At 47.8% G+C, this 20655-nt stretch overlaps 1 long non-coding RNA gene across 1 annotated transcript; it reads right to left on the bottom strand.

The window, feature by feature from the left end:
* Positions 1–1106: 1106 nt before the first annotated feature.
* LOC144382569 (uncharacterized) lies at positions 1107–8886 on the bottom strand. Its single transcript, XR_013449748.1, has 3 exons — positions 8618–8886; positions 7373–7836; positions 1107–2542 (listed from the first exon to the last, which is right to left on the bottom strand). It is a non-coding gene; the product is annotated as an uncharacterized LOC144382569 (long non-coding RNA).
* Between the last annotated feature and the right edge of the window lie 11769 nt (positions 8887–20655).

The raw sequence follows: 20655 nt of genomic DNA, 5'->3' as shown, positions 1-20655 counted from the left end.
AGCCAAGGGCAGATGCTTAACCAACTGAGCCACCCAGGCGCCCCCAGAAAGGAATTCTTTATTATTTTTTTAATGTTTTATTTATTTATTCATGAGAGTCAGAGAGAGAGAGAGAGAGAGAGGCAGAGGCAGAGGGAGAAGCAGGCTCCCCGCCTAGCAGGGAGCCCGATGTGGGACTCGATCCCAGGACCCTGGGATCATGACCTGAACCAAAGGCAGATGCTTAACGACTGAACCACCCAGGCGCCCCATTTGCTACTTACTCTTGAAGCTCAAGATCCTAAAACCCCTTCTTCCATTTCTTCCTTGTTTCCCACAGCGATAGGCCTGAGACTTTTCACTCTGTCTCTCCAGAGTTTGAGGCTGGCGAAGGCTTTTCTCTGAAAGGGGGCAAGCAGCCCCCAGGCTCCCGCATGGGTGGGCTCTCCACCGGCTCACTCCTTTCCTTCCTTCAAGTCTTCACTCAGATGTCCCCTTCTCGGGTGAGCTCCCCTGACCCCCTTATTTAAGAGGAGTGCCTCCCACTTCCAATTGCCCACCGTCTTCACTTTTGTCCACTTCTGCCGGTAGCACACGGTGAGTCCCCGAAGCGTTGTGTACTGCTTAGCGTCTTCCCGGCCCCCACCCCCAGCCCACTAAATTCTGACCTCCACAAGGGCAAAGATTTGTACCTTTTCTTCACTGAGATAGCCCAGGCACCTGGAATAGTGCCTTGCACACGGTAGGTACTCAGATATTTATAAACTGAAATGAATAAACAAGTGACTAGGTTGTGGAGAAGAATCTTAGATGGTGGAACTGGCAGAGCCCAGAATGATTGGTTACTCCTCTGTGTCTTCCCGGACGTGGGAACTGAGATGCAGAGAACAGAAAGGCGTTTTGTTTTTTTTTTTTTTTAAGATTTTATTTATTTATTTGAGAGCGAGAAAGAGAGCACACGAATGAGGGGGCAGCCCGCTGGAGAAGCAGACTCCTCACTGAGCAGGAAGCCCAATTTGGGGCTCCATCCCGGGACCTTGATCCCAGGACCCTGGGATCATGACCTGAGCCAAGGGCAGATGCTTAACCAACTGAGCCACCCAGGCGCCCCCAGAAAGGAATTCTTTATTATTATTTTTTAATGTTTTATTTATTTATTCATAAGAGTCAGAGAGAGAGAGAGAGAGAGAGGCAGAGGCAGAGCGAGAAGCAGGCTCCCCGCCTAGCAGGGAGCCCGATGCGGGACTCAATCCCAGGACCCTGGGATCATGACCTGAGCTGAAGGCAGACGCTTAACCATCTGAGCCACCCAGGCGCCAGAGAAAGGAATTCTTTAGAGGACCTCTAGAGTATGCCAGGTTTGCTGCCGGAAGCAGAGAGGCAGTGGGGAATAGAGTTGGGTGCAGAGCTGGGCGGGCAGTTCCCCTCTGTGCACAACTCCAGGGGGTGCCTTTTCATAAAACACAAAGCAAGTGGTGCTCCTAGAATTGTTCAAGGCAGTTGCCTAGGGGTAAGGTAGGTGGGGAGAGACTGGATGGACCAGGGTATGGAGCTTAAAGAGAGAGTGGACACAACCGTGCGGGTCTAGGGTGGCTCCCATGGTGTTCTCTATGCCCCACACAACACCCGGCCTGGGCTAGCACCCAGGAGGTAAAGACTTGATGAGTGGGCAGCCATGCCTACGCTCCAGTCATGGGAGCAGAGTTCAGGCTTGTTCTCATGCCAGCTCTTTAACCCAGTGGGGTTCACTCCCCTGATTCTATTCTTCTAGCTGGTGGCTCCTCACCCTGGCTTCATGGTAGAATCTGGGGAATTAACAAAACAAAGAAAACAAGATGCCGGGCACCTGCACCCCAATGTCTATAGCAGCAATGTCCACAATAGTCAAACTATGGAAAGAGCCCAGATGTCCATCAACAGATGAACTGATAAAGAAGATGTGGTATATATATATACAATGGAATGTTACTCAGCCATCAAAAAGAAAGACATCTTGCCATTTGCAACGATGTGGATGGAACTAGAGGGTATTATGCTAAGTGAAATCAGTCGATCAGAGAAAGACAATTATATGATCTCACTCATATGTGGAATTCAAGAAACAAAACAGAGGATCATAGGGGAAGAGAGGAAAAAATAAAACAAGACAAAATCAGAGAGGGAGACAAACTATAAGAGACTCTTAATCATAGGAAACAAACTGAGGGTTGCTGGAGGGTAGTTGGGTGGAGGGATGGGGCAACTGGGTGATGGGCATTAAGGAGGGCACATGATGGAGTGAGCACTGGGTGTTATATGCAACCGATGAATCACTGAACTCTACCTCTAAAACTAATAATACACTATATGTTAATTAATTGAATTTAGATAAAATAATTAAATGTAAAAAAAAAAACCCCAACAAGATGCCAGGGCCCCAGCCCCAGGGATCGCAGTCCAGGTGGTCAGGCGTGCGCCGGGCATCCTCCTCACCAGGGGGTCTGGTGTGCAGCCTGATTTGAGAACCGCTGCCAGTGGTTGAGGTCCCGTGCTGTGCAAGAGTCCGGGCTGAGGACACGTAACCCTGAAGATGCGAAATTGAATGTAAAGGAGTGTGTGAACTTGGCCTGGGAATAGATTACCCCTTAATTTCCACCAACCTCTAACTGAACTTGAACATTTTCTTCCATTATGGATTTGGGCGTCAAACCACATTAATGTGAACAGTGACTTTGTCACCCATAGAAATCACAGACATTTTCATATTACTTTATGGTTGTTGTGGGTATCTTGAAATATCATTTAAGTTCACCCCCACATCAAAATTAAGGCAAGTATTAGACTTGTTCCTAGATTTTGTTATTTAATGCATTAATAAAGAAGCACATATATCACTATATCACAATCAAAAAGATATTTTGATTACTGGTATTCAACATGAGTGTTTTTATTGAAATTCTATGTATCTAGTATGTATTTTTTTAAAAGATTTTATTTACCTCAGTCTGCTCACGGTTCACATGGACAGAATAATAGTATTTGGCTATAAGTGTTCTTGTCAAATAAAATTATGTAGTAAAGCAAAAAAAATTTTTTATTTATTTGAGAGAGAGAGCATGAGCAGGGGGGCGGGGCAGAGGGAGAGGGAGAAGCAGACTCCCTGCTGAGCAGGGAGCCCCACATGGGGGGCTTGATCCCAGGACCCTGGGATCATGACCTGAGCCGAAGGCAGATGCTTAACCGACTGAGCCACCCAGATTTTTATGTATTATAAAATAGGATTCTGAGGAGGGGGTCCGTAGACTTCCCCCGATGGCCAAAATGGTCCCCAACCGAGGTGACGGTGTACCTTGCTGCCCTGCTGACCTCCAAGAGAAGACAAGTGGCATCTCGTAGAAACAGTAACTCCCTCTCTTGTCCCATATGATCTGCAGATGAAGGTCACACAATTGATGGTTACGGTTGTCTGGCCTCTCTTTGTGATGGGAGCCTCCCGTGGTTCACTCACTCTGATTCCCATCTCTTGGCAAAAGTGACCCTTCGGCTCCTTGGCAGCCTGGGGGAGGCCCCCCGTGTCGCTGGGACTGGGGGGGTGAGAGTGCCCGAGCCCTGCGGGGGGCTGGTGCTGCCGTTGGCTCTCCGCTGCCTCCGGGCCCTTCTCCCCTGCCCTGCCCCCACTATCAGAGGCGGAAACAGGAGACCGGTGGATTCCTGTCAGTGCTCCTTTAGACCTCTTCTTCAATTCGGCAGGTGCAGGGGCATCCGAGCCTGACCCAGACATGGTCCCTGCCTGGGGGAGCTCAGAGTTTGGTGGCAGGGAAGCAGAGCTAAGAACTCAGAGAAGGAAAAGAGTAAATAAAACCTTAGGGAGGTTTGGGGCTGAGCCTGGTATCGGTGTGTAGAGCAAATCAGAAACAACTAGGTTCATTTTAAATGATGCATCATCCACCTTCTCCCACCGGCTCCTGGGCTCTCGGTGGGTTGCTCAGAGGGCTGAGTCTGCTTAGAGGAAACAGGAAGTAGGAGCTCAGGGAAGGGCTGGGGAGAGGAGTCTGGGCCCACTACCTGGGCAGCTCAGCTCATGCTGGGAAGACACCTCTTCCAGGCAGCCTGGATGCAAAAGCCTTTGGCCTACTTTCCTTTTCAGATTTCAGCGAGGGCGAACACTCTGGATCATTGTGGTTTGGTTCTTGTTAAAATCCTGAATCTTCTTCTCCCTGCTTGAGGAGGAAAGTCTTGGGTGGAGCAAAGGCAGAGCGTTAGCTGCCCAGCGCCCAATAGTGTTCTTGGGGCCCACCCTCCACCCCCGCGCACATGCCCACTGGTGACCAGCTGGTGAGAGGTGGCAGAGTCACTCAGGGGGAACTTGACCTCCTGGCTCGGCAGCCATAAACAAGGCTTTGTTAAACAAAAGGAATAGTAGTTGTGGGTGGCAGGAGTCCTGGAGGGGGATCAGAGGGCTCTGGGGAGAAGTCACTGAGATAAGAGCCTGCATAAAACTTCTGACAAAGGGCAAGCCCAGGAAATGGCCCCCATGGTGCCCAGAGTCAGAGAACAGGGTCCTCAGACATGACCTTTTATCCTCATGGGGTCAGGGAACTCTTTCAGCCGCTGGCAAAAGCCACAGACTCCTCTCCCCAGGAGAATGCATATGGATCATTTACATTCTACACACCATTTCAGAGGTTCTCAGCCCAGGGGTAGAAACCCGGTGTTTAGGGGAGAAAAAAATAAGCTAGAAATGTGCAATGAATCCCCCACGACCCATCACACAGCTGGTGGCAGAGCCAGGCCCCCAGGTCCCTGCTGGCTTAGTCTGATGACCTCTCCCCTCCCTGTCAGCAGCAGTCTTGGAGAGGAGGAAGTGGGACAGAGGGTAGGCCACACTTCCGGTTCCACACCAACCGGGGACAGTAATTGGTAGAAATAAACACAGGATACCACAGGTACGGAAGGCAGCAGAGGTCTCGAATCCTCCCCAGTTCTCACCCTCCCTCTCAATTCTTGATTCTACTGCAAAAGAACAGGTTTTGTCCCTGAGGCATAACCTGGGGAAGTTACAGAGTTTTCTAGCCTCTTCTGTATTCAAGACTTTCCTCCTCAAGCAGAGAGAAGGTTCAGGATTTTAACAAGAACCAAACCACAGAGGGGCCCCTGGGTGGCTCAGTCGGTTAAGCGTCTGCCTTCAGCTCAGGTCATGATCCCAGGGTCCTGGGATTGAGCCCCATGTTGGGCTCCTTGCTCAGCCGGGAGTCTGCTTCTCCCTCTCCCTCTGCCTGCCGCTCCCCCGCTGCTTGTGTTCTTTCTCTCTCTCTGTCAAATAAATAAATAAAATCTTTAAGACAAAAAAAAGAACCAAACCACAGAAACCCAGAGTGTTCGCCCTTGCTGAAATCTGAAAGGAAAGTAGGCCAAAAGCTTTTGCAACCAGGCTGCCTGGAAGAGGTGTCTTCCAGGCATGAGCTGAGCAGCCCAGGATAGACCCCTCTCCCCAGATACCTCTTGGCACCAGTGGAGAAGCTGCTGGTGACAAAAGGAACCTACTGGAAATAAGTACAGGATGACCCACAATCTCCAAATTGCCTCTACCTACAAATAGGGAGGAAAGGCAGGGGAGTGTGTCTCTAGTGAGCTAATCCCTCTGAGAGTCAGGGCAGACCCAAGTCCCCAAAGGGATTAAGAGCCATTCAGGCTGCAAGCATCCGAGTTGGGGTTTGAGAGAGCTGTGCTCAGAGGCCCTCTGTTATCTGAGTCAGTGTGCATTTCAGATATGCTCTTCCTCTTCGGTTATTGACTCAGAAAGTCTAGGGACAAAACCCTGGGTGTCTGGTGTAGGCAGGGCTCAGTAGAGCATGGATTCCAGAGTTCTTTCCCCAGCTTTCACTCTCAGGGGCTGATTGGTTTCCCTTTAATACCAGTTCAGTGTGGACCAGAGTATTCCTCTTCTCTGTTTTCTCTCTTCCTTCTTTCCTTTTCTTCTGTATTGCCCAATTCAAGCCACCACCAAAGGGAAGCCAATTCCCTTTTCCTGCCTCCAACCAATTTTTTATTTCATGGTCAAGTTTGACCAATTTGGGGCAAAATACAGATTAGTGAAGAGTCTGAGAGAATATTTGAAAAGGGAAATCCAGGAAAGAACGGTTTATAATTAGCATGTGCCTTGACCAAACTGGGGTCTTAGAAGAGTTTGTTCTCTTAAGTTTTCTTAAATCATTAACACCCCCTCCCCCTGCCACCACTCACCTGGCACACACACTTGACCTTGTTTGCACGATTCATTCACTCTATCTCAGGGGTTTGCTAAGTAAACGTGAATTTCGGGTCCAACCCTACCAAAATGAGAGATTTCTCTGAGTCTAGAATTATATTTGGGAGTTCCTTCCATGCAAAATTCTCCTGGTTTGTAAGTACCTCTGAATATAAAATGGGCATGAAGCTGGGGCTTCCAGGGCCTCTTTATGACACCCCAAGAAGCTCAGGTACCAGGATGAGACTTGCAGGGACAATAACCCTCCCCACATGTGTGCTGTCTCTTGGAATTGCCATGGGAAAAAAATGGGAAGCCATTTATGAAATAATATATATAAAGGGGTGCCTAGGTGGCTCAGTTGGTTGAACATCCAACTCTTGGTTTTGGCTCAGGTGGTGATCTCAGGGTTGAGGGATCAGCTCCAGTCGGGCTCTGTGGTTAGCGAGGAGTCTGCTTGGGATTCTCTCTCCCTCTGTCCCTCCCCTGCCCCCTCCCCCAAATCATGCACCCGCACACCCTCTCTCTCATAATAAATGAATAAATAAAATCTTAAAAAAATATATGTATTTTTTGGTGTGTATGTATACATATATCCAAAACTTATACACACACACACACAACTTATATTTTTGAATCCTTGCTCATTGCAATAGACAAATTCTGTGACTGCTTTTGATACAAATAAACAGCTCATCCTTAATGAAGCCCACTGGAAGAAAAGACATGTTTCAAAGACAACATGTTACTATTCCTCACAAATTTCTGAAGATTAACTATGGGACACACACTGCTGATGTGAGGTCACCTTTACAGGGCACCACGGAGTGGGAGGAATTTATTTTTTATGCTTATTTTTTAATGGGAGGAAGTTTTAACTACCCTCTGTCATAATTCTTGAGTAATGTATTAAAGCCCCAACCCAGGAAACTTCTTAGGAAGAGTGTAGAGTTCGGGAGAGTATTTCTCTGGCCGGTGGGCTGACGAGAAGGCATGGCAGTTTGGGGATTGCACAATCCCCGCTCATGTGCCTTTCTTAATAATTCACCGGGTAGGGTTACATGAGTACGTTCTGTTACCGTCTGCACTTCATAAAAATAGAATCTGTGAGGCAAGAAGAAGAGAAAAGCCCAAACAGCGAATTCTGTTCCATTCCACCCAGTATACCTGATAGTGATCAGAAGGCATCTCTGAGAGCTCGTTTGCCTTTTGACCTTGGGTGCTTCCTGTACTTGGCTGCGTGTGCAGGGCGTGCTGGCCCGCGGGGCTCGGGCTTCTGGCAGCGCTGCCCTGATGCGACCCGCGGCGACCACCTGCTCCAGAGAATCTACTGTGCCCAGTCGAGGCGCTCCTGCAGCTCACTGCTGGTCCCCACCACCGCCCTGAGAGGCAGCGGCCCCTGGCCGCATTTCACGGAGGACAAAAGGGGGCTCCGAGGGTCTCGGCCATGGGCCGCAGGTCAGGTGGATCTAGGTGGCAGAGCCGGGCTTCTGACCCAGGTCTGTCTGGCTCCAGAGCCTGTGTTCCGAAGCCCCTACCACCCACCCTGAGACTTGGCTCCGTTTGTTTTTCTGGCCAACACGTGTTAGCGTTGCAGGAGTGAGACAGACTGGCTTCCAGGAGCTTATAATCTAGGTAAGGAGAAAAGATGACAGATCGAAAGCATCTCCTTCTCTGTACAGCAAGGAGCCTGGCAGGCGGGGGTTCTAAGTGGAGCATCAAGCCGGATGAGCCGCCCGGCAGGACGCTGCAACAGAGCACTGTGGGGATTCTCCTTGATTCCGGCCGGGGCCGTGTGGACGGGGTGGGGCAAGTGGGGTCAGTTGAAACCGTGCAAATTGGAGGGACCGGGATTCGTGTTGCTGGGTGATGGGTAAGGGGTGGACCGCCTAGCAGCAACATCGACAGCTGCTACTTCTCTGGGGCTTACCAGGGCCAGCTTTAAGTGCTTTATATTCTTTGATGCGCTGAATCCACCTGACACCCTCAGAGTAGATACTATTACTCGGTCCATTTCCCACATGAGAAATGGAGGCAGGGGGGTTTGGGAATTTGCGGGGTCCGCCAGCTAGCATGTGGGGTGTGGGGATTTAAACCTGGGATGGCTGGCTCCAGGCTCTTACTGCACAAAGGACAGGATAAGCTGAGGTACACCCTCTCTCGGACTTCCAAACTACACTGTCGAAACTGTAATTCTTGGCTCACTGTCTGTTTTCCTCACTAGACGGCATCTCGGAGAGGGCAGCGTTCATGTCTCTCCTGTTCTCAGATACCTCTAGTCCCTCCAGCACCCAGACTAGGGACCAGCACACAGAAGGCACTCAGAGTTTTGAAGGATGGGTGAAATGCATCGGGGAGAAGCAGAGGATTCCTTTGTATAAGCAGTGCCCCCGTCCCCCCAACATTCAGTACCTGGTGAACATGAGCGAGTCACCTCACTTCCTCCCCACCTCAGCAACACGAGGATGATAACAGAGGTGAAACTTTACAAAACAGTCCGCAGTTCCTCAAAAAGTTCCACACAGAGTCACCTTGTGACTCAGCTGTTCCACTCCCGGGTATATGCTGAAGAGAACAGAGATACGGTCCACACAAAAACTTGTACAGAATGCTCATAGCAGCACTCCCATAGTAGCCAAAAAGCAGAAACAACTCAAATGTCCATCCTCAGATGGATGGAGCAACAAAATGAGGTGCATAGAGGCGAGTGTCATTCGGCCACAGGTACGTGCTCCATGGGCAAACTTCAAAAACATTATGCTAGTCTGCAAAAGACTCACTTTAGACCCAAAGACACCTCCAGATTGCTGTCTGCAAGAGACTCATTTTAGACCCAAAGACACCTCCAGATTGAAAGTGAGGGGGTGGAAAACCATTTAGCATGCTAATGGACATCAAAAGAAAGCTGGGGTGGCAATCCTTATATCAGACAAATTCGATTTTAAAACAAAGACTATAATAAGAGATGAGGAAGGACACTATATCATAATTAAAGAGTCTATCCAACAAGAAGATCTAACAATTGTAAATATTTATGCCCCTAACATGGGAGCAGCCAATTATATAAGCCAATTAATAACAAAATCAAAGAAACACATCGATAATAATACAATAATAATAGGGGACTTTAACACTCCCCTCGCTGACATGGACAGATCATCTAAGCAAAAGATCAACAAGGAAATAAGGGCTTTAAATAACACACTGGGCCAGATGGACTTCACAGACATATTCAGAACATTCCATCCCAAAGCAACAGAATACACATTCTTCTCTAGTGCACATGGAACATTCTCCAGAACAGATCACATCCTAGGTCACAAATCAGGTCTCAACTGGTACCAAAAGATTGGGATCATTCCCTGCATATTTTCAGACCACGGTGCTTTGAAACTCGAACTCAATCGCAAGAGGAAAGTTGGAAAGAACTCAAATACATGGAGGCTAATGAGCATCCTACTAAAGAATAAATGGGTCAACCAGGAAATTAAAGAAGAATTAAAAAATTCATGGAAACAAATGAAAATGAAAACACAACTGTTCAAAATCTTTGGGATGCAGCAAAGGCAGTCCTAAGAGGGAAGTATATAGCAGTACAAGCCTTTCTCAAACAAGAAAGTTCTCAAATACACAACCTAACTCTACACCTAAAGGAGCTGGAGAAAGAACAGCAAATAAAGCCTCAACCCAGCAGAAGAAGAGAAATAATAAAGATCAGAGCAGAAATCAACAAAATAGAAGCCAAAAACCAGTAGAACAGATCAACAAAATTAGGAGCTGGTTCTTTGAAAGGATTAATAAGATTGATAAACCCCTGGCCAGACTTATCAAAAAGAAAACAGAAAGGACCCAAATAAAAAAATCATGAATGAAAGAGGAGAGATCACACCCAACACCAAAGAAATACAAACAATTATAAGAACATATTATGAGCAACTATATGCCAACAAATTAGACAATCTGGAAGAAATGGATGCATTCCTAGAGACGTATAAACTACCAAAACTGAACCAGGAAGAAATAGAAAACAACGGGGCGCCTGGGTGGCTCAGTTGGTTAAGCGACTGCCTTCGGCTCAGGTCATGATCCTGGAGTCCCTGGATCGAGTCCCGCATCGGGCTCCCTGCTCCGCAGGGAGTCTGCTTCTCCCTCTGACCCTCCCCACTCTCATGTGCTCTCTCTCATTCTCTCTCTCAAGTGAATAAATAAAATCTTTAAAAAAAAAAAAAAAAAGAAATAGAAAACATGAACAGACCCATAACCAGCAAGGAAATTGAAGCAGGCATCAAAACTCTCCCAACAAACAAGAGCTCAGGGCCTGATGGCTTCCCAGGGGAATTCTACCAAACATTTAAAGAAGAATTAATAACTATTCTTCTGAAACTGTTTGAAAAAATAGAAATGGAAAGAAAAATTTCCAAACTCATTTTATGAGGCCAGCATTACCTTGATCCTAAAACCAGACAAAGACCCCATCAAAAAAGAGAATCACAGACCAATACCCCTGATGAACATGGATGCAAAAATTCTCACCAAAATACTAGCCAATAGATCCAACAGTACATTAAAAGGATTATTCACCACGACCAAGTGGGATTTATTCCTAGGCTGCAAATTTGGTTCAACATCCACAAATCAATCAACGTGATACAGTGCATTAATAAAAGGAAGAACAAGAACCATATAATACTCTCAATAGATGCAGAAAAAGCATTTGACAAAGTACAGCATCCTTTCTTGATTAAAACTCTTCACAATGTAAGGATAGGGGGTACGTACCTCAATATCATAAAAGCCATCTATGAAAAACCCACAGCGAATATCATTCTCAATGGGGAAAAACTGAGAGCTTTCTCCCTAAGGTCACGAACATGGCAGGGATGTCCACTATCACCACTGCTATTCAACATAGTACTAGAAGTCCTAGCCTCAGCAATCAGACAACAAAAAGAAATAAAAGGCCTCCGAATTGGCAAAGAAGAAATCAAACTCTTACTCTTTGCAGATGATATGATACTTTATGTGGAAAATCCAAAAGACTCCACCCCAAAACTGCTAGAACTCATACAGGAATACAGTAAAGTGGCAGGATATAAAATCAATGCACAGAAATCAGTTGCATTTCTATACACCAACAACAAGACAGAAGAAAGAGAAATTAAGGAGTCGATCCCATTTACAATTGCACCCAAAACCATAAGATACCTAGGAGTAAATCTAACCAAAGAGGCAAAGGATCTGTACTCAGAAAACTATAGAATACTCATGAAAGAAATTGAGGAATACGTAAAGAAATGGAAAAGCGTTCCATGTTCATGGATTGGAAGAACAAATATTGTGAAAATGTCTATGCTACTTAGAGCAATCTACACATTTAATGCAATCCCTATCAAAATACCATCAACTTTTTTCACAGAAATGGAAAAAATAATCCTAAAATTTGTATGGAACCAGAAAAGACCCGAAATAGCCAGAGGAATGTTGAAAAAGAAAAGCAAAGCTGGTGGCATCACAATTCCGGACTTCCAGCTCTATTACAAAGCTGTCATCATCAAGACAGGATGGTACTGGCACAAAAACAGACACATCGATCAATGGAACAGAATAGAGAGCCCAGAAATGGACCCTCAACTCTATGGTCAACTAATCTTTGACAAAGCAGGAAAGAATGTTCAATGGAAAAAAGACAGTCTCTTCAACAAATGGTGTTGGGAAAATTGGACAGCCACATGCAGAAGAATGAAACTGGACCGTTTCCTTACACCACACACAAAAATAGATTGAAAATGGATGAAATACCTAAATGCGAGACAGGAATCCATCAAAATCCTTGAGAAGAATGCAGACAGCAACCTCTTGGACCTCAGCCACAGCAACTTTTTCCTAGAAACATCGCCAAAGGCAAGGGAAGCAAGGGCACAAATGAACTACTGGGACTTCATCAAGATAAAAAGCTTTTGCACAGCAAAGGAAACAATCAACACAACCAAAAGACAACCGACAGAATGGGAGATGATATGTCATTTGCAAATGACATATCACATAAAGGACTAGTATCCAAAATCTATAAAGAACTTATCAAACTCAATACTAAAGGAACAAATAATCCAGTCAAGAAATGGGCAGAAGACATGAACAGACATTTCTGCAAAGAAGACATCCAAATGGCCAACAGACACGTGAAAAAGTGCTCAACATCACTCGGCATAAGGGAAATATAAATCAAAACCACAATGAGATACCAACTCACGCCAGTCAGAATGGCTAAAATTAACAAGTCAGGAAACGACAGATGTTGGTGAGGATGCGCAGAAAGGGGAACCCCCCCTACACTGTTGGTGGGAATGCAAGCTGGTGCAGCCACTCTGGAAAACAGTATGGAGGTTCCTCAAAAAGTTGAAAATAGAGCTACCCTATGACCCAGCAATTGCACTACTGGGTATTTACCCCAAAGATACAAACGTAGTGATCTGAAGGGGCATATGCACCCCAATGTTTATAGCAGCAATGTCCACAATAACCAAACTATGGAAAGAGCCTAGATGTCCATCAATAGATGAATGGATAAAGAAGATGTGATATATATATATGTATATATATGTATGTATACATATATATACACATACATATATATATAATGGAATATTATGCAGCCATCAAAAAAGGAAATCTTGCCATTTGCAATGACATGGATGGAACTAGAGGGTATTATGCTAAGCGAAATAAGTCAATCAGAGAAAGACAATTATCATATGATCTCACTGATATGTGGAATTTGAGAAACAAAGCAGAGGATCATAGGGGAAGAGAGGAAAAAATGAAACGAGATGAAACCAGAGAGGGAGACAAACCATAAGACACTCTTAATCTCACGGGGTGCCTGGGTGGCTCAGTGGTTAAGCATCTGCCTTCAGCTCAGGTCATGATCCCAGGGTCCTGGGATCGGGCCCCCTGTCGGGCTCGCTTCTCTGCGGGAAGCCTGCTTCTCCCTCTCCCACTCCCCCTGCTTGTGTTCCCTCTCTGGCTCTCTCTCTTTCTGTCAAATAAATAAAATCTTAAAAAAAAAAAAAAAAGAGAGACTCTTAATCTCAGGAAACAAACTGAGGGTTGCTAGAGTGGAGGGGGATGGAGGGATGGGGTGGCTGGGGGATGAACATTGGGGAGGGTATGTGCTATGGTGAGCACTGTGAATTGTGTAAGACTGTTGAATCACAGACCTGTACCCCTGAAACAAATAATACATTATATGTTTAAAAAAAAAAGAAAAAGAAAATGCACAGCAAAAAAAAAACCCGAAAAAACAAACATTATGCTAGATAACAAAGCCAGCCACAAAAGGCCCCTTATTGTATGATTTCATTTATATGAACATGCCAGCCGGAATAGACAAATCCATAGAGGCAGAAAGTAGATTAGTGCTTACTGGGGGTTGGGGTAGCCGGGTGTGGATGGGGAGTGACTGCTAATGGGTATAAGGCTCCTTTTTGGAGTGATGCAAATGTTCTGGAATTAGGTAGTAGTGAATATACCAAAAAAACTACTGAATTTAAAAGGGTGGATATCATGGAATGGGCACTGTATCACAAAAAAAAAAAAAAAAGAGAGAGAGAGAGAAAACAATATACTAAGTTCTGTTGTAAATTTCAGTTAGGTTCTTATTTACATTTTTAAAAAAGATTTTATTTATTTATTTGACAGAGAGAGAGAGCGAGCACAAGCAGTGGGAGCTGCAGGCAGAGGGAGAAGCAGTCTCCCCGCTGAGTAGGGAGCCTGATGCACCAGATCCCAGGACCCTGCCATCATGACTTGAGTAGAAGGCAGACGCTTAATGGACTGAGCTACCCAGTCCGTTAAGAAGGAGCCCCTTCTTATTTACATTAAAAAAAACCCCACATTTATTTATTTTAGAGAGAGCACTCGGGTGGGAAGGGGGAGGGGAAGAGGGAGAGAGAATCTCAAGCAGACTCTGCTGAGCACAGAGTCCAATGTAGGGCTCAATTTCAGGACCCTGAGATCATGATCTGAGCTGAAACCAAGAGTCGGATGCTCGACGGACTGAACCAGCCAGGTGTTTCCTATTGACATTTTGTAGGAATTTAGGGATCTGGACTCAAATATGAGTTTGTTGTTTTTTTGTCTCTGATCTAGTTCAGGTGTTGATGCTAAATCAAAAGGCAAGAAGGAGAGAGGCGAAGTGCAGGTCTGAGATGAGGGTCTGGCATTTGTGGCTCCCCAGGTCTACTATGTGGACATAGCAAAAGAGCTTGGGCTGCAGACCAGCCAGCTCCAGACTTGCTCAGCCTAGCCTTCTAGAATTCTCGCTGCCCCTTGCCCCCCTCCCCCACCGTCCTTTTACAAGCTACTATCATCTGTGTCTGAGCTACTGCAACCACCTCCTAACTGCTTCATTCGTTCCAGAAATAGCTACTGAGCACCTGCTAGTGTCGGGCATTGTTCAGGTACTGGGGAGCAGGAGGGTACCAAACACACAAAAGTTCCTGCCCTTAGGAGCTGACATTTCAGCAGAGAGACAGCCGTAAACAAATGAATCCGCAGATTATTTCACGGGTGAGAAACATGGTGAGTACGCTGACGACAGAGAAGGAAAGTGGGGAGGGAGTGGTGGGTGGAGGAGGTACGATGTTGTTTTTTCTTTTTAAGATTTTATTTATTTATTTGAGAGAGGGAGAGAGCAAGCACGAGCGGGCGGAGGGGGGAGGGGCAGAGGCAGAGGGAGAAGCAGGCTCCCCGCTGAGCAGGGAGCCCAACGCGGGACTGAGCCCAGGATCCCGGGATCATGACGTGAGCCGAAGGCAGACGCTTAACTGACCGAGCCACCCAGGCGCCCCAGGAGGTACGGTTTTAAGTTTGGAGGTGAGGAAGCTTCATTGAGAGGCTATGGCCTGCGTCTGCGCAGTTTGGCACAGGTGAGGGAGCGAGCGGTGTGGCTATCTGGGGGAGAGGTGTTCCAGGGGGAGGAACGGCCACTGCAGAAAAACTTAAGGGAAGAGTGGCCTGGAGTGGTCCTGTGCGGAGAAAAGCAAGGAGGCCAGTGTGGCTGGGGGGGGGGGGGGGGGAGGGACGCAGTGAGGTCAGAGGGGGAAGGGGAAGAGGACACTTAGAGACATCAGTTCTCTCCTCTCTAAAACCTTCCAGTGGCTTCCAGCTCCTGGCCTCTCAGGCCCCCCTGCTCTTAGACACCAGTGCCTCCCCTCTCCCCCTCACTGCTTTGCCAAGCTCATTCCCACCTCGAGACCTTTTCCCTTGCGGCTTCCTCTGCCCGGAAAGCCCCTCCCCCATCTTCTCCTGGCTGGCTTGTTCTTACCCTTCTGATCTAATCTCAAACATCACTTTTTGGGTGGACCCTATGTCAAGTAGCCCCCACTCCTTGATTATCCCAGTAATCTCTATTCACTACGCATTTATGACTACTTAGAATGATCTCACTTGGTTTACACGTGAGTGGTCTGTCTAGTCCTCCCCAAAGGAAACCCCACGAGGTCGGGGGCCTCCTCTGGCTTGTTCACCTTGGTCTCCCCGGAGCATTCCTCAATAGTTACTTGTTGAATGGATGAGGGATTTGGTGACCTCATCCTCCTGGGAATTCCTCTGATTAAAGGGGTGGGTTCTGGGTGTCATCTTAGCACCTAAGTTTTCCAGCGGGCCTTAACTATTACCCCATCCAGACGACCTTTGGCCTAGGGGAAGACTAAGGCTGGGACAGAAGCATTCTTTCCTTCTGTCTGTCTTACGGACAATGCTTTGTGCCCTCCACCTTCTATTCACTCTCCGGTACTTCCAAGGTCATACATGCTTTCCTCCTCCTAATCTCATTTCGGCTGGCCAGCTCTCTCAGAACTGGAGGGGGGGGGGCACTACTAAAATCAGTGATTTCTGAGATTTGAGAGGTCCTCAGGGACCGTTTGGCCAAAGGAGTCATGTGACAGAGAGACATGTGACAGATGGGGAAACTGAAGCCTACAGCAGGGAAAGAATGTGTCCAGGAGAATTGGTGGCAGATCACAGGGAGAAGTCATCAGACTGGGAGATATAACCCTGGGGGTTCATTGAGACCCCTAAAATTACATAAATAATATTGTTTAAAGATTTTATTTGAGAGAGAGAGAGCACAAGCAGGGGGAGCAGCAGAGGGAGAGGGAGAAGCAGGCTGCCCACTGAGCATCAGGCTCCATCCCAGGACCCTGGGATCATGACCTGAGCCGAAGCCAGACACTTCACGGACTGAGCACCCAGGCACTCCTAAAATTACACAAATAATGTTATGGTTAGTCATTTTTCTGAGAAGGTTCATCATTGTCTTAAGGGGTTTGATGCCTTAGAAGTTAAGAACACTTTAAGGGGCATGGACTCCTTTGAGAACACCATAACTGAACTCCTTGGGGTGTCTTGTTACTGTCCTCCTAGTAAATAGCTGTGCCAGACTCATAGCAGATGCCCCCAAACTGGCTATTGAATGAGTGAATGAATGAATGAAATGGGTAAGGAGTGAATAGATTAATGGACTGATAAATGAACCTATCTCCTCCATTTAATTCCAGTGCTCTTTTGACCAAGTCACAAATGCAAGAGATTAGCCCTAGCCCAACAAGGACCAAGGCCATTGGATCCCTCACCTGACTGCCCCACCCCTCCAAGATGGTCTCTCAGACTGGCTGCGCGTAAGTGCTTTCTGGGTTGGGCAGACCTTGGGAAGCAATCTCTGAGCCCTCTGTTGGACCAGGCTGTCAGCTGACCTGAAGATAGTCCTATTGTATGTAAAAGACTCAAGCTTTCCTGGTCTGACTCTGCAAGACAATCTCTTGCTCAGCTCCAGTCCTTGGCAACGCAGCTCAGGGGTGGACACAGACAGGGACAGGAGCCAGAGAGGGGTGAGTAGCTAGAAGTCCAAACTTTCCTGCCTTTTCTGGGCATGGACTAGTGATTCTCCTTGGGGGTGGTTTGGTTTGGGACACAATAAGGTCTATTTCTTTAAAAAAAAATCACCAAGTACGTTGTGTTTTAGACCTCAGTCACAGTGGCCCAGAAATACCCAGACCAGGGTTCTGGGACAACTGAGAAAGGAAGAGTTGGACCCAGGGCTGGGGAGACTGAGAGGTGGAGAGTGCGTGGGGGTGGGCCCAGGGGCTGTCAACTTGGAGGTGTTGCTGTCACCACCCCTATTCTGAGGAGAGCTTGGTGGGACTCTCATGAGGAGCTCTGAGACCTTCGTGCATTATCCAACAGCAGCTGCTGGGGAAGAGCACCGTATGTGGAATCTGGAAGCTTGGATCTGAGTCTTAGCTTGGCTTCCTAGAAGCTGAAAGGGCCCGGTCTTGGGAGACAGAGCAGGGTTCAAACTCTGGCTCTCCCTTTGCCGCCTAGGGCAAGCAGCTTCATTTTTGAGCCTCCGTTTCCTCGTCTCGAAGAGTGGGAGCCTGATCCATTTTGATCCCTACCACCCTGTTAGCTCCTTCCCCTGGTATTTGGCGACATGCTCGGGAGGAGGGAATGTCCCATGTTGCAATGGATCGCCCCGAGGGCAGTGCATGCCCCAGACTCCTTCTGGATCAGGCAGCCTACTGTTTCTTGGTCTAACCTCGAGGCCTCCTGCCCTGGCTCAGGGCCTAGGAGAGTGAAGTGCTTATTCTGTTGTTACCTTCCCTCCCCTGGAGTCTTTGGTCCTTCTCAAGCTTAGATCCCACAAATGCAGCTGGTTCATAAAATGGATGGAGCAAAATGAGCTTCTCACCCACCTGCCAGAGGCTGGGTGCAGGCCTGGAGAAAGGGGCTTACGGTACGGATGGAATGATACCAGAGGACGTTTCTTGTACCCCACTGAAGGCTTTCTGGATCATTTAAAGCTCCCAGGTGATTCCAATGTGCAGCAAAGCTTGAGCACCAGGAGGCTCGAGGAAGGGAGCTTGGAAGCCTGGGCTCCCACACAAACAGCTGATTGGCATAAATAACGGGTAATATACGGGAGGTGGCATGCGGGAGAGCTGTGGAGCATGGGGCCCAGAGCCAAGAGCTCTGGTCCTAATCCTGCTCCTCCTCTGGGACACCCAGCTGCTCTGGCCAAGGCACAGCCCTCCCGGGGCCTTAGTTTCAGGCTGGCACGAGGAGGGGCTTGGGTCCAAGCCTTGGTTAAGATCAGAATCACTGGGGTGCTTATAAAAAAGACTCCAGGGGCGCCTGGGTGGCTCAGTTGGTTAAGCAACTGCCTTCGGCTCAGGTCATGATCCCGGAGTCCTGGGATCGAGTCCCACATCGGGCTCCCGGCTCAGCGGGGAGCCTGCTTCTCCCTCTGACCCTCTCCCCTCTCATGCTGTTTCTCTGTCTCTCTCTCTTTCTCTCAAATAAATAAATAAATAAAATCTTAAAAAAAAAAAAAAGACTCCAGGAACGCCAGAGGGTTGGGGGGCTCAGTCAGTTAAGCATCAGACTCTTGATGTCATCTCAGGTCATAATCTCAGGGTCATGAGTTCAAACCCCGGGTTGAGCTCCATGCTGGGTGTCGAACCTACTTTAAAAAAAAAAAAAGAGTACAGAGTCCTGGAGCCTAATTCAGGGGGTCTGAGGCTGGTTCTGGAATCCAGACCAAGGAGCCTAGTGTACTTGATATGTGGCCCTCTACTGGTGGGGAGGGTCCTACTGTCTTTCCATCACCGGAACCTGACTGGATCTGGATGTGACTTGTCCTGGATCCCCTATCTCACAGACTGGGAGGGGATGAAGCTTCCAGAGAGGGCTCCTTATTCACTATTCCAGGGTACTGACACCAAGCTGTCACTGAGGGATCTGTATCTGCCTGTAAGGCTTTGTAGGGGCAAGGGGGCTGCCCTTCACAATACCGCCTGATCCCATGTGATAAGTGCTCCGCCCAGTCCCCTGACATTTGCCAAGCACTGGGCTCCCACACAAACAGCTGATTGGCATAAATAACGGGTGGAGCATGGGGCCCAGAGCCAAGAGCCAAATCTTTTTTTTAAGATTTTATTTATTTGGAGCCGACCCTGGAGGGGGAGAACATAAGGAGTTCTGCTGTGCCGAAGCTTCCTAGAAGCTGACCAGTAACCATCCCTCCTCCCACGCCACTCCATAGTGGTCTTGAGAAAAGGGGGAACCCACAAGAACATGAACTGAACCCTAGGTTGCCTGAGGCCTGGGGTTTCCAGCTGTCCTGCACACCCCTGGTTTTTCTTCTGCATCAGTTTCTGGCAGCTAGGGCAGGGTGGGGACCAGAGAATGGGAATTTATGGGACAGTCAGTCTTGGTGGGGTAGAATAAGTGAAAGTGAAAGTTCTTAGGAAGTTTATTTCTAAGGAAAGAGTAGGAAAATCAGTTGGTGGGGAAACCAAGCCATGGGTGTCCTTCCAGTTTCCTTCCCCACCCCATGTGGAGTGAGAAGTGGAGAAGAGAAAGAAAGGTGTGTAGACAGGTCAGCCCTTGCAGTAAGCCCCCCATGCTGGACTCGGGCCTGAACTCCCTCTCCCGTCTGTAGGAGGGGATCTGGGGTTTCCTGGCCAGTCCTCAGGGTTAGGGAGTTCCTTCTGAAATACAGGTGGGCTTTCCCTCAGTTGCCAGTGAAATCAGAAGAGTCGCCACTTAGAAACAGAGCTTTGTGTGGAGGTGCTTTCAGCTCCGCTGGGGACCGAACCTTGGGAGCTGGGACTTCCACAAACACTTCGGTCATTGTGAAAATGTAGAGCCCCTCAGGTTCTGGTCCCTTCTGGTGGGGCTTTTTTAGCATGATGCCCTTTGTCTGTCCTCCAAGGGGTCTTTGCATTTTCTTGAAACAGTTGGCTGGTGTTCCTTTAAGGACTTGAAGGGCAAGTGGGCCCTTGAGCTAGCTCTGTGAGGACCGTGGCTGGCGGGGGCTCCTTGGGCCCGGATGCTGTCGGCACAGGACCTCGGATACTCCACAGGCATTGCTAAGTCAGCGAACCCGGCACCGTTCTCTGCAACTCCCCAAACCCCACAAAAACATGAAAGTCCAGCCGTAGGGGAAGAGTGAGTGACTCTGGTGCAGGCATCAGGATAGAAGAGCACATAGCCCTTTGCAAAGGCTAATTATGAAGACGAGGAAGGAAGATAGAAAAATATAAATGGTGCAGAAATATTATCCGGTAAGTATGTTGTGATTGCTTCTGCTATAAAATATGATGTGTAGGTTGTAGTAAGGAGCTGGAAGGAAAGACAGATGGAAAGGGTTGTGCTAAGACAGTGAGATTAGGGGCAGTGACCGGTGAAGGTTTTTCTTAAAATTTAATTGTCGCAACATCATTATAATATAAAAACCAAACCTCTGCGGCAGTGTTCATGATAGGCATAATCGGGGTTATGGGTGGCTGAAAGTTTACTTGTCCTGGCTACACAGAGCTTCCCAAGGGCCAGATTCCATTTGTTCATGCCTCACCGCAGGGCCCCACAACAAGCACATGGTAGGTGCC

The sequence above is a fragment of the Halichoerus grypus genome, chromosome 7 (assembly GCF_964656455.1).
Source record: "Halichoerus grypus chromosome 7, mHalGry1.hap1.1, whole genome shotgun sequence".
Lineage (NCBI taxonomy): Eukaryota > Metazoa > Chordata > Mammalia > Carnivora > Phocidae > Halichoerus > Halichoerus grypus.
The sequence above is the reverse complement of the archived record's forward strand: the minus strand, read 5'-3'. Positions and strand labels throughout refer to the sequence as shown.